The sequence below is a fragment of the Bos grunniens genome, chromosome 23 (assembly GCF_055505025.1).
Source record: "Bos grunniens cultivar Pamir isolate PY7600 chromosome 23, Bosgru_T2T1.0, whole genome shotgun sequence".
NCBI classification, from domain to species: Eukaryota; Metazoa; Chordata; class Mammalia; order Artiodactyla; family Bovidae; genus Bos; species Bos grunniens.
Window position 1 is genome coordinate 2670383 of NC_141187.1, and position 9666 is coordinate 2680048.

Genomic DNA, 9666 nt, shown 5'->3' on the forward strand with positions numbered 1-9666 from the left:
ACCTGCACTCCTAGTAAGGCAAGAGGCCCAGATCTGAAAAGAATTCCCCTCAGCCATGATTAGTATGCCTTTTGAAAGGAAGGGGGACACTGGAAAAATTAGTGTCCCAGTCTCCCTGAGAAGAAAACCAAAGCGGCAGGCCCACTGAGCTGATATCATCCCAAGCCACCCAGTGCTAATCTGATCAGGCTAACTGTAACAGAATCCAACTAGAGAGGACAAGGCTGTCTCAAACTGGGCCCCTGAGAGCCCATGGTCAGAATTCAAGTACGGGGCCATCCAATGGACTTTATTGTGATCACAGGCCCTGAGCATTCAGTGGTCACCCAACAAATAGCCCCCCTCTTGGGAAAAGAAACTACCATCATCAGGGCCACAGGCACTGAGAGCCGCAGACCATTTTGCGGTCCTTAACAATGCTGACTTGGTGTCGGGGGTGGGGGCACGAGGTAGTGCATGGATTCCTCTACCTGCCCGACTGTCCTGTCCCTTTAATAGGAAGTGACCTGCTTGCTAAGATGGGGACTCAAATTTCTTTTCTGCTGATGGATCAGCTAAAGCTAGCAGGACCGCCATTCTGCTTGATTATGACTCTCATTGTAAGGAGAGAAGAAGAATAATGACTGTATTCCTCCCCTCCAAGATAAGGGACCATTCCTCCTAAATTAGAGACTGAGAACCCACTAGTTTGGGCCAAGGAAAATCCTCCTGGTCTGGCAAAACACCATGCTCCCATCCTGATTGATCTGGGAGCTCAGCTTGTAAAATTACAACAGTATCTGATTCCCTGGGAGGCCCAAATAGGAATCCAGGCTCATTTAGACAGACTACTCCAAAATAAACTTCTGAGGAAATGCCAGTCACCCTGGAACACCTCATCACTACCCGTGAAGAAGCCAGGGACACATGACTACTGTCCAGTTCAGGACTTAAGAGCTGTAAACGAGGCAACAGTTACTCTGCACCTAGCAGTGCCTAATCTGTACAGCTTACTAGGACTGATGCCTTCCACAGCCAAATGGTTTACTTGCTTGGACTTGAAAGATGTCTTCTTCTGACTCTTGGTTGCACCAGTCAGTCAACCACTATTTGCCTTTGAATGGGAAAATCCACACATGGGAAACAAGGAACAGCTCACTTGGACAAGGCTTCCTCAGGGGTTCAAGAACTCCTCTACTCTCTTCAATGGAGCACTGGCCAACTTGGCTAAATTTCCTGGACATAAGTTAGACTGTGTCCTGTTGTAATACATCAATGAACTTCTGCTGGCCAGCACAACACAGGCTCAATGCCTAGAAGGAACAAAGTCCCTTCTCTCCTTGTTAATGGAAGCTGGGTACCAGGTATCTAAGAAAAGGGCACTCCTGAAAGTCATTGTTCCCAGATACGGAATGCCTCTGACCACAAGGTCGGACAATGGACTGGCATTTGTAGCCAAGACAGTACAACAGGTGGCAAGGGCTTTGAAGATCTGGTAGAAATTGCATACTGCCTACTGTCCCCAGAGCTCAGGCAAAGTGAAACTCTTGAATTGAACCCTCAAACAAACCATAGCAAAACTATACCAGAAGATCAGCTTATCTTGGGTAGACATGTTACCTCTGGCCCACTTAAAGGTAAGGTGTTCACTGTGGGCAGGGATAGGGTTTTCACCCTTTGAAATCCTGTATGGACGACCACCCCTGCTAGTCAACTTGAAGGGAGACACCAGAGAACTGGGAAACTTGCACTTACATAGGCAGCTACAAGGGTTAGGACACACAATCTCTCAGATACTTAAATGGGCAATTGATAGAATACCCATATCTGTAGGCATAACAGTACATCCCCACTAACCAGGGGACCAGGTTTGGGTAAAAGGTTGGAAAAAAGAGCCTTTAAAACCCTTGACAGAAATAGACGCTTGGATCCATTACTCCAGAGTCAAACCTGCAAGTCCAACCAATAGCTAAGGAAAATGGGAAATGGCCCTCAGTCCAGAGGAACCCCTGTGCCTAACTTTGCAAAGAAGGAAGCAACCACCCCAAAGCTCTGCTCTGGCCACACTGGAAGCTGGTCAGTCAATGCACGGCTGAAGCTTGAGGAACCAACAAGACAGACAAAAGGCAAATGTACTGGTTAGTAAGTGTACTGGGACTCCCCTATTCATCTTATTAGGAATAGGGCTTTACTCTCTGTTTCCCCTGGAGTTGACTTGTACCCAAAACTCTCCCTCTACTTTGTCTACTTTTTCATAGTTCTTGTTTTTTGGAGTCTCTTCCTACTGTGATCAGCTTAAATGTAAAAACAGTGTATTTTTGCCTTATAATTCTGTTAAGTTATAAAATCCCCTCCTCATCCAAGAGTTAGGATGATTGTTCTGAATGTATGAAATATTTCTACCATGTGGGAAAATGGATCTGAGGATTCACTTACAATACATATCAATTGGCTGCATGTTATAGTTCAGCTTCCCCATGCACTAGGGAAGGGAAACATTACTGGAAGGGAAAAATTAGAGCCCATGGTATGAATGGTCTAACGTGCTATGGCACCCCAAGATAGATGACCTGCTGGACTTGACAGACTCATTTTGAGATGTCAGATGCAAAGAGGGGTGGGGGTAGGGGGTGGTCAGGACCAGGAAAGAAGTGGTCCAAGAGGGGGTCAAATGGCAAAGGCCCAAGTAACCAAGCCAGACTCATTGGCATCAGTTCCAAAGCTGTGATCCACTGGACTATACAATCAGCTTTGAGCCTCCCTCAAAGATAAGTTAGTGGTACACAGGCTCGGTTGCTCTGTAGCATGTGGGATCTTCCCAGACGAGGGATCAAACCCAAGTCCCTGGCATTGCAGGGCAGATTCTTGACCACTCAACCACCACTGAAGCCCTGCCCCTTATTTTTTTCCCTACCCAGAAACAACCAGCTCCAAGACAAAAATTACTTTATTTTCCCTTTGTTGTTGGGTCACCAGGTCGTGTCCTTCTCTGCAACACCATGAACTGCAGCACACCAGACCTTCTTGTCTTTCACTGTCTCCAAGAGTTTGCTCAGGCTTGTGTCCATTGGGTTGGTGGTGCCATCCAGCCATCTCATCCTCTGTCACCCCCTTCTCCTGCCCTCGGTCTTTCCCAGAATCAGGGTCTTTTCCAGTGAACTGGCTCTTCACATTGGGTGGGTGGGGTATTGGGGCTTCAGCTTCAGCATTGGACCTTCTAGTGAATATTCAGGTTTCTTTTCCCTTAACAAAATGCAACTCCATTCCTCATACTTTCTTTTACTGAAAACACACTTCTTATTTTGTTACTATATATACTGAAATGTTTCATTTATTATTTCTAGTAGCTTTGATTACATACTTAAGTTAGAATCCACAACTGTTAAAACCTTACTTCCTAGTGAGGACTAAGAACTAGGCAATTATGAACTGTCATTTACATTTTCATTCTGTAAATTGACAAACATAAATACCAGCAATAATTTATAAAGAACTGTGTTCTTTTTATAGAAAATATCTTTATGTGGTACCAAATATTTGGTTTTGTTCCTCTGTTAAAGAAAGCCAATAATCATTAATGTTTCAGTATCTTATTTTATTAGGGAATGACTTAGGTATTCAATGACCTAGGTATACTTTCATCATTTCACTTATTTAGCACAACTTTAAAATTTAAAGTTGCAAGGGTTCTTCCTTGGTGGTCAAGTGGTTAGGAATCCAAATGCAATCCAGGGGATGCAAGTTCAATCCCTTGAAAGGAAACTAAGATCCCACATGCCGCAGAGCAACTAAGCCTACACAGCACAACCAAAGAGCCCTTGTGCCACAACTACTGAAGCCTTTTGCTCTGGAGCCCAGATGTTGCAGCTGCTGACCTCACATTCCACAACTACAGTCTTGGTATGCTGTAATGAAAGATCCTGTAGAATATTACAAAGATCCTACATGCTGCAATTAAGACCCAAATCATCTGAAGAAATAAAGATTTCAAGCTAAATAAATCTAGTCACAGACATAGAGAACAGACTTATGGACATGAGTAGGGGCAGGAGGAGGAAGGAGAAGATGAGATGAATGGAGAAAGGAGCATGGAAGCATATACACTACCATGTGTAAAATAGATAGCCAATGGAAATTTTCTGTATGCCTCAGGGAATAAAAACTGGGGTTTTGTAACAATCTAGCAGGGTGACAAAGGATGGGACGTGGGAAAAAGGTTCAAGACAGAGAGTACATATATGTATATATATGGCTAATATCATAAAGCAATTATCATTCAATTAAAAATAAATTATTTTTTTAAAAAGTTATAAATGCCCACTATTGGAAATAAACTTCTTATCCATCTAGCTGAGGAGATGGCCTAGTAATTAAATGTCACTAGCTGCTGGGTTTGTGGAGAGACCCTGATGAAGGAATCATGGCCCCAGAATGGTACTGGATGGGATACCTTTCTGCTATTCCAGTGGAATCTAAAAATTAGCAGGCAAGCAGAGGGTCCTATTCAGAGTTGGACCCTGTCCATGGAGACAGTAGGCAAAGAATGTCTGAGCTGAGAATGGATAAGTTATACCTGGGCCGGACAGATAAAATGCAGAAGAGCCCTGATCTATAATGATACCAGTAAGAGCCTTTTGTGGTGGACAGGGGCCCCAATCTGGCATTGGGCTCCCCCAAAAGGAGGGAATGGAAATCACACTTGCATTCCCTTCAACTCCACCTCCAGGATTCTAGTGCAGAACTGTACAGGAAATCAACCTGATATTAACCCCTTTCTTGCAATCCCAGGCATTAGCCCATATTGGAACCATCTTAACTCCACAAATCCAGACATACAGCAGGCCCAAGAGGGGCTTTTTTGGATTTGTGGGAGAAAGACCTACTCTTGGCTCCCATCCAGATGGGAAAGGACCTGTACCATAGCAGTAATTCAGCCAGGTTTTTTTCTCTTATCTCACTCACAAGGAGACACACTGGGCATCCCAATCTACAACAACCTCAGACATAGAGAAAAATGATCTCTCAAACTAAGGGGAAAACAAAACTGGGGCAAAGATGAGTGCCCCCTCCAACAGATAATCCAATATTATGGTCTGGCCACATGGGCACAAGATGGGAGTTGAGTATACAGGATCGCCATTAACATGCTCAACTGAAAAATCCAACTGCAGGCAGTACTTGAGAATATAACTAATGAAACTGGAACTATTGGCATGGCAACAATCCCAGATGAGGACTGCCATCTATCAAAATCGGTTAGCACTAGACTACCTCCTAGCAGAGGAAGGAGGAGTTTGTGGGAAATTCAACCAAACTGGCTGTTATATCCAAATAGATGATAATTGAAAAGCTGTGAAGACATAGCTAACAATATCAGGAAGATTGTCCATGTTCTGTTTCAGACCTGGAAGGGATGGGATACAGATGACCTCTTTGGAGGACGGTTCTCTTGGCTAGAGGGTTTAAAACAATGATTGGGATGGTCATAGTCATACTCCCTGGATGTCTGCTTATTTCCTGCCTCATACCCCTCCTGATCAGAGTTGTAACAGGGTTCATAGAGACAGATGTCAAATGGAGAATGGCTACCCAGGTGTTGCTTTTAAAGGGATACCAGAAATTGCCAGAAGATAATGTTCTCTGAAGGCTGCAGATGCACCCTAAACATCAAGAGTGGGGAATAAGATAGGAGTGAGATAAAAACTCCCAGTTAAAGTAACAACCTTTTGCTTACTCTTCCTTTATCTTGTGTTAACAGCTACTGCCCATCAATCACTGCTTCTACGTCTGTGATCTACATCCGAAGGAACTTGGGCTACCTGGGGGAAGGGAGGGATCTGAGCTGTTTGAGCAGGAAGTTCATGGTGTATAAAAGATACCCAGACCAAAGCCTGGGTGCTCAGCTTTTGGAGAAGACTCCACTGAGCCCTCACCAGTGCTGAATAAACCCTGCTGTTCTGCATCCTCAAGTGCTGCTTGTCTCTTTCCAATGCTGTGCTTTCTACTACAGTTTCCCAGGCTACAATTCTCATTTTGCCCCAAATTAAACAGCTCACAATTTCTCACTTTATGTATTTTTGCTAATGACTTACTGAAAGTGTGTCAGTCCCTCAGTCCTGTACAATGCTTCACGACCCCATGACCTGTAGCTAGCCAGAATTCCATGGAATTCTCAAAGAAAGAATACTGGAGTTGGTAGCCATTTCATTCTCCAGGATGTCTTCCCAACCCAGAGATCAAACCGGGGCCTCCTACATTCCAGGCAGATATTTTACCACCTGAGTCACCAATGACTTATTACTTGCTGTTTATCTTATATTTATTTTAGATGATAGAAATAATTTTAGACAAAAGGCAAATTTGAGCTATTTGCTTATTTGAGTTCAGAATGGGTTGTAAAGCAGCTGAGACAACTCAGAACATCAACAATTCATTTGGTCCAGGAATTGCTAATGAATGTACAGAGTAGTGGTGATTTAAGAAGTTTTGCAAAGGAGACAAGAGCCTTGACGATGACGAATGCAATGACTGGCCTTTGGAAGTTGACAATGGCCAACTAAGAGGATCATTAAAGCTGACCCTCAGAGAACAAGATGGCAGAGGGATAGGTGGAAATGGAGTACATCTGTCTCCACAGATACATCAGGAATACACCTTCAGACACAGAAGTGCATGCAGAACACCAGCTGAGAGCAGACAAGAGTACCTGCCCAGTGGAAAAGAATATATAGAACCATGCAAAACTCGGTAGGATGAAGGAACTAGGGGGAAAACAGGAGTGTTAGTAGGACTGGATCTGCCCTTGGAGCTTGGAGGAACTGAACTAAGGATCCGATCCCCACATCAGGGCAATTGTTTTAGGCTGAGAGTGAAACAGCTGATCTGTGGCAGCCTAAATGGAATGAGAATCAGATCGTCCTTGCCACAGCCATACGTGTCCCAGACAGGGACACAGGTCCCCTAGAAGGTGCAGTGGCTGGGAGCTGGAGTTTAGGGATTGTGGGGCAATCCCCAGGTGAGGGCTGCTGTTGACTGTGGAGAGACCAATGGAGAAGATGTGAGGGAGGAGACTGTGGTGGAAAATGCCTTTGGTGGAAAGCCAGGCAGCCAAGGAAGCAAGGTGATACTGCTGAGTCACACGTAGGAAGTGGAGCCACCACCAGAGCCTCTCTTTCCCCACATGCCAGCATTGGTAGCTGAATAATAGAGAGGCTGGCCAACCAAATGTCTGATGCACCGAAATACAGAGTAGGCCCACACACAGGGTGCTTCTTTAAGTGACTGATGTGTACTAACTACAGAGTAGGACCCCAGCCAAAGGGGCCCCTCCATGTGCCTGACACACCAAACAACAGAGAAGAACCCCAGGAAAGGGAGCCCTCTAAGTATCTGAATGGATGGAGCTACAGAGAAAGACTGGCCTAAGAGGCCTTCTGATAACCAAAAAGAGGCCCAGAAAAAGATTCTGATAGGGCCATAACTCCTGTGGCTGAGGCAGTCCGTGTCCCTGCACACTTGGCACCTCCAGGGTCTCCACGAGCCAAGCAGCTGCGCCACCTTCACTCTCAACTCTCACTGGGGCAGAGTGGCCACAAGCAACAAAACGTCTTGCATCTATATGTACAGGGTCGCTTCGGTCGTGTCCAACTCTTTGTGGCCATGTAGACTGTGGTGTGCCAGGCTTCTCTTTCAAGGGGGTTCTTCAGGCAAGAATAATGGAGCATATTAGCTAATACAGGTTACCATACCCTTCTAGAGCACTATATTTCCTGCTGCCCTCGCTGCCAACCCCCCTGAGTACCTGGCACTGCCAGAAACCCTGAGACCCAAGCAGCTGCACCACCTCCACACCTGGCCCTCACAGAGGCAAGCCCAAGTTCTCCAGGGCAGCCTCAGGAGCAAACCCTAGTGGAAAATCCACTTGAAGAGGTGGAAATAAACCACAATTGAAAGCCAGGGGCAGTGTGGCTAAGGAAGAAGACCCAAAACCTTCCTAACAGCTATACAAGCTGCAGATTAAATCCACATGATCAACTAGGCAGACTCTGTGTCTATGGAATATATAAAAGGACATTGAGAGCTCCCACAAAAGAAAGCACACTAGTTCTGAGAGGTGTGGACATTGGAGGCAAGAACACAGAGGTGTAGGACCAGATTAGAATCTGAGCAACCCTCACAGCAGGTCTAGAGATCAGCACATTGTTAGAGGGCATCCTAGGAAGGTGAGGTGGACTGTGACTCCCAACGAGGGAAAGGACTCTGACATCAGTGACTCAAGAAAAATATTTATTATTCTTATGTTTTGACTAGTTCTGTAGGTTCTTTTGGATTCCCCCCCACCCCCTTTTTCCTCCCTCAGTTGTAGTTGGCAATTTTATTGGCACTATGAAATCTAATTAAGCTTTTGAGCTTTTTATTTTTTCTCAGTCACATTTTTCTATTGTTGTTATAAACCTATGGCACCCCACTCCAGTACTCTTGGCTGGAAAATCCCATGGATGGAGGAGCCTTGTGGGCTACAGTCCATGGGGTGGTTAAGAGTCGGACACCACTGAGCGACTTCACTTTCACTTTCATGCATTGGAGAAGGAAATGGCAACCCACTCCAGTGTTCTTGCCTGGAGAATCCCAGGGACGGCGGAGCCTGGTGGGCTGCCATCTATGGGGTCACACAGAGTCAGACACGACTGAAACAACTTAGCAGCAACAGCAGCAGCATGCCTTTACATTGGGCTTTTGCAGTTCTGTGGAGTTTTCCTTTTCTTTTTTCATTTTAACTTTTAAAACCGAATATTATTTTTTCTACATTTATTCCATTGCTTTTCCTACTGTTCTTTTCCCCGTATAGCTAATCTTTTATGTATATAAATCTTATTGTCTACCTCTTTTTAGCTTTGCATATCTATTCTGTCTTTCTTTCCTTCCCTCTCAACATATTTGCTAGTTTTATTTTCATTGCTTTATAGCCCACTTGGCACCTTTCTTTAGTTTTATTTTCCAGTTTGTGCTTTAGTAAGTTTTGTTCTTAACTGGTAAATTTAATTTTTGATTTCCTTTGTTTGCCAAGTCAATCTACTGTACTTTATTTTAGTTGGACTCTTTTGACTTTGTTTATGGTTGTGTACGTATATGTGTACATTCCATTATTTTAAGTATTGTTTGCCTGATTTTGTAACTGCCATTTTCCTGGGGTTAATCTTTGTTTTCTCATTTTGGGGTATTATTTTTAATCTTACTTAATACCATAACAAACCACTTGTGGAATCTTTGTTCCTAACCAGAGATCAAACCCTGAGCCTTTAGACTGGGAGCATTGATCCCAAGACCCTAGACTACCAGAGAACTAACTCCATGGAGTATCAAATAATGAGACCTCACACATGGAAAACCACTTGAATACAAGACCTGGCATCACCCAACCACCAGTAGCACCCTGTGCAGGATGCCTCATCTAAGCAACAAACAAAACAAAAATACAAACCCAGTCATCAGCAGACATGATTACCACCTCACTCAGCCTTGCTGATCAGAGGAAAAACAAACAAAAAACTAGTAACAAATCTCACCCTATATGAAACTTACACAAACCATTGGACCAATCTTAGGAGGGCAAAAACCAAAAGGAAAAAAGAATTCAATTGTGAACCCTGAGGAAAGGAGACCGCAAATGCAATAAGTTAAAAAAAA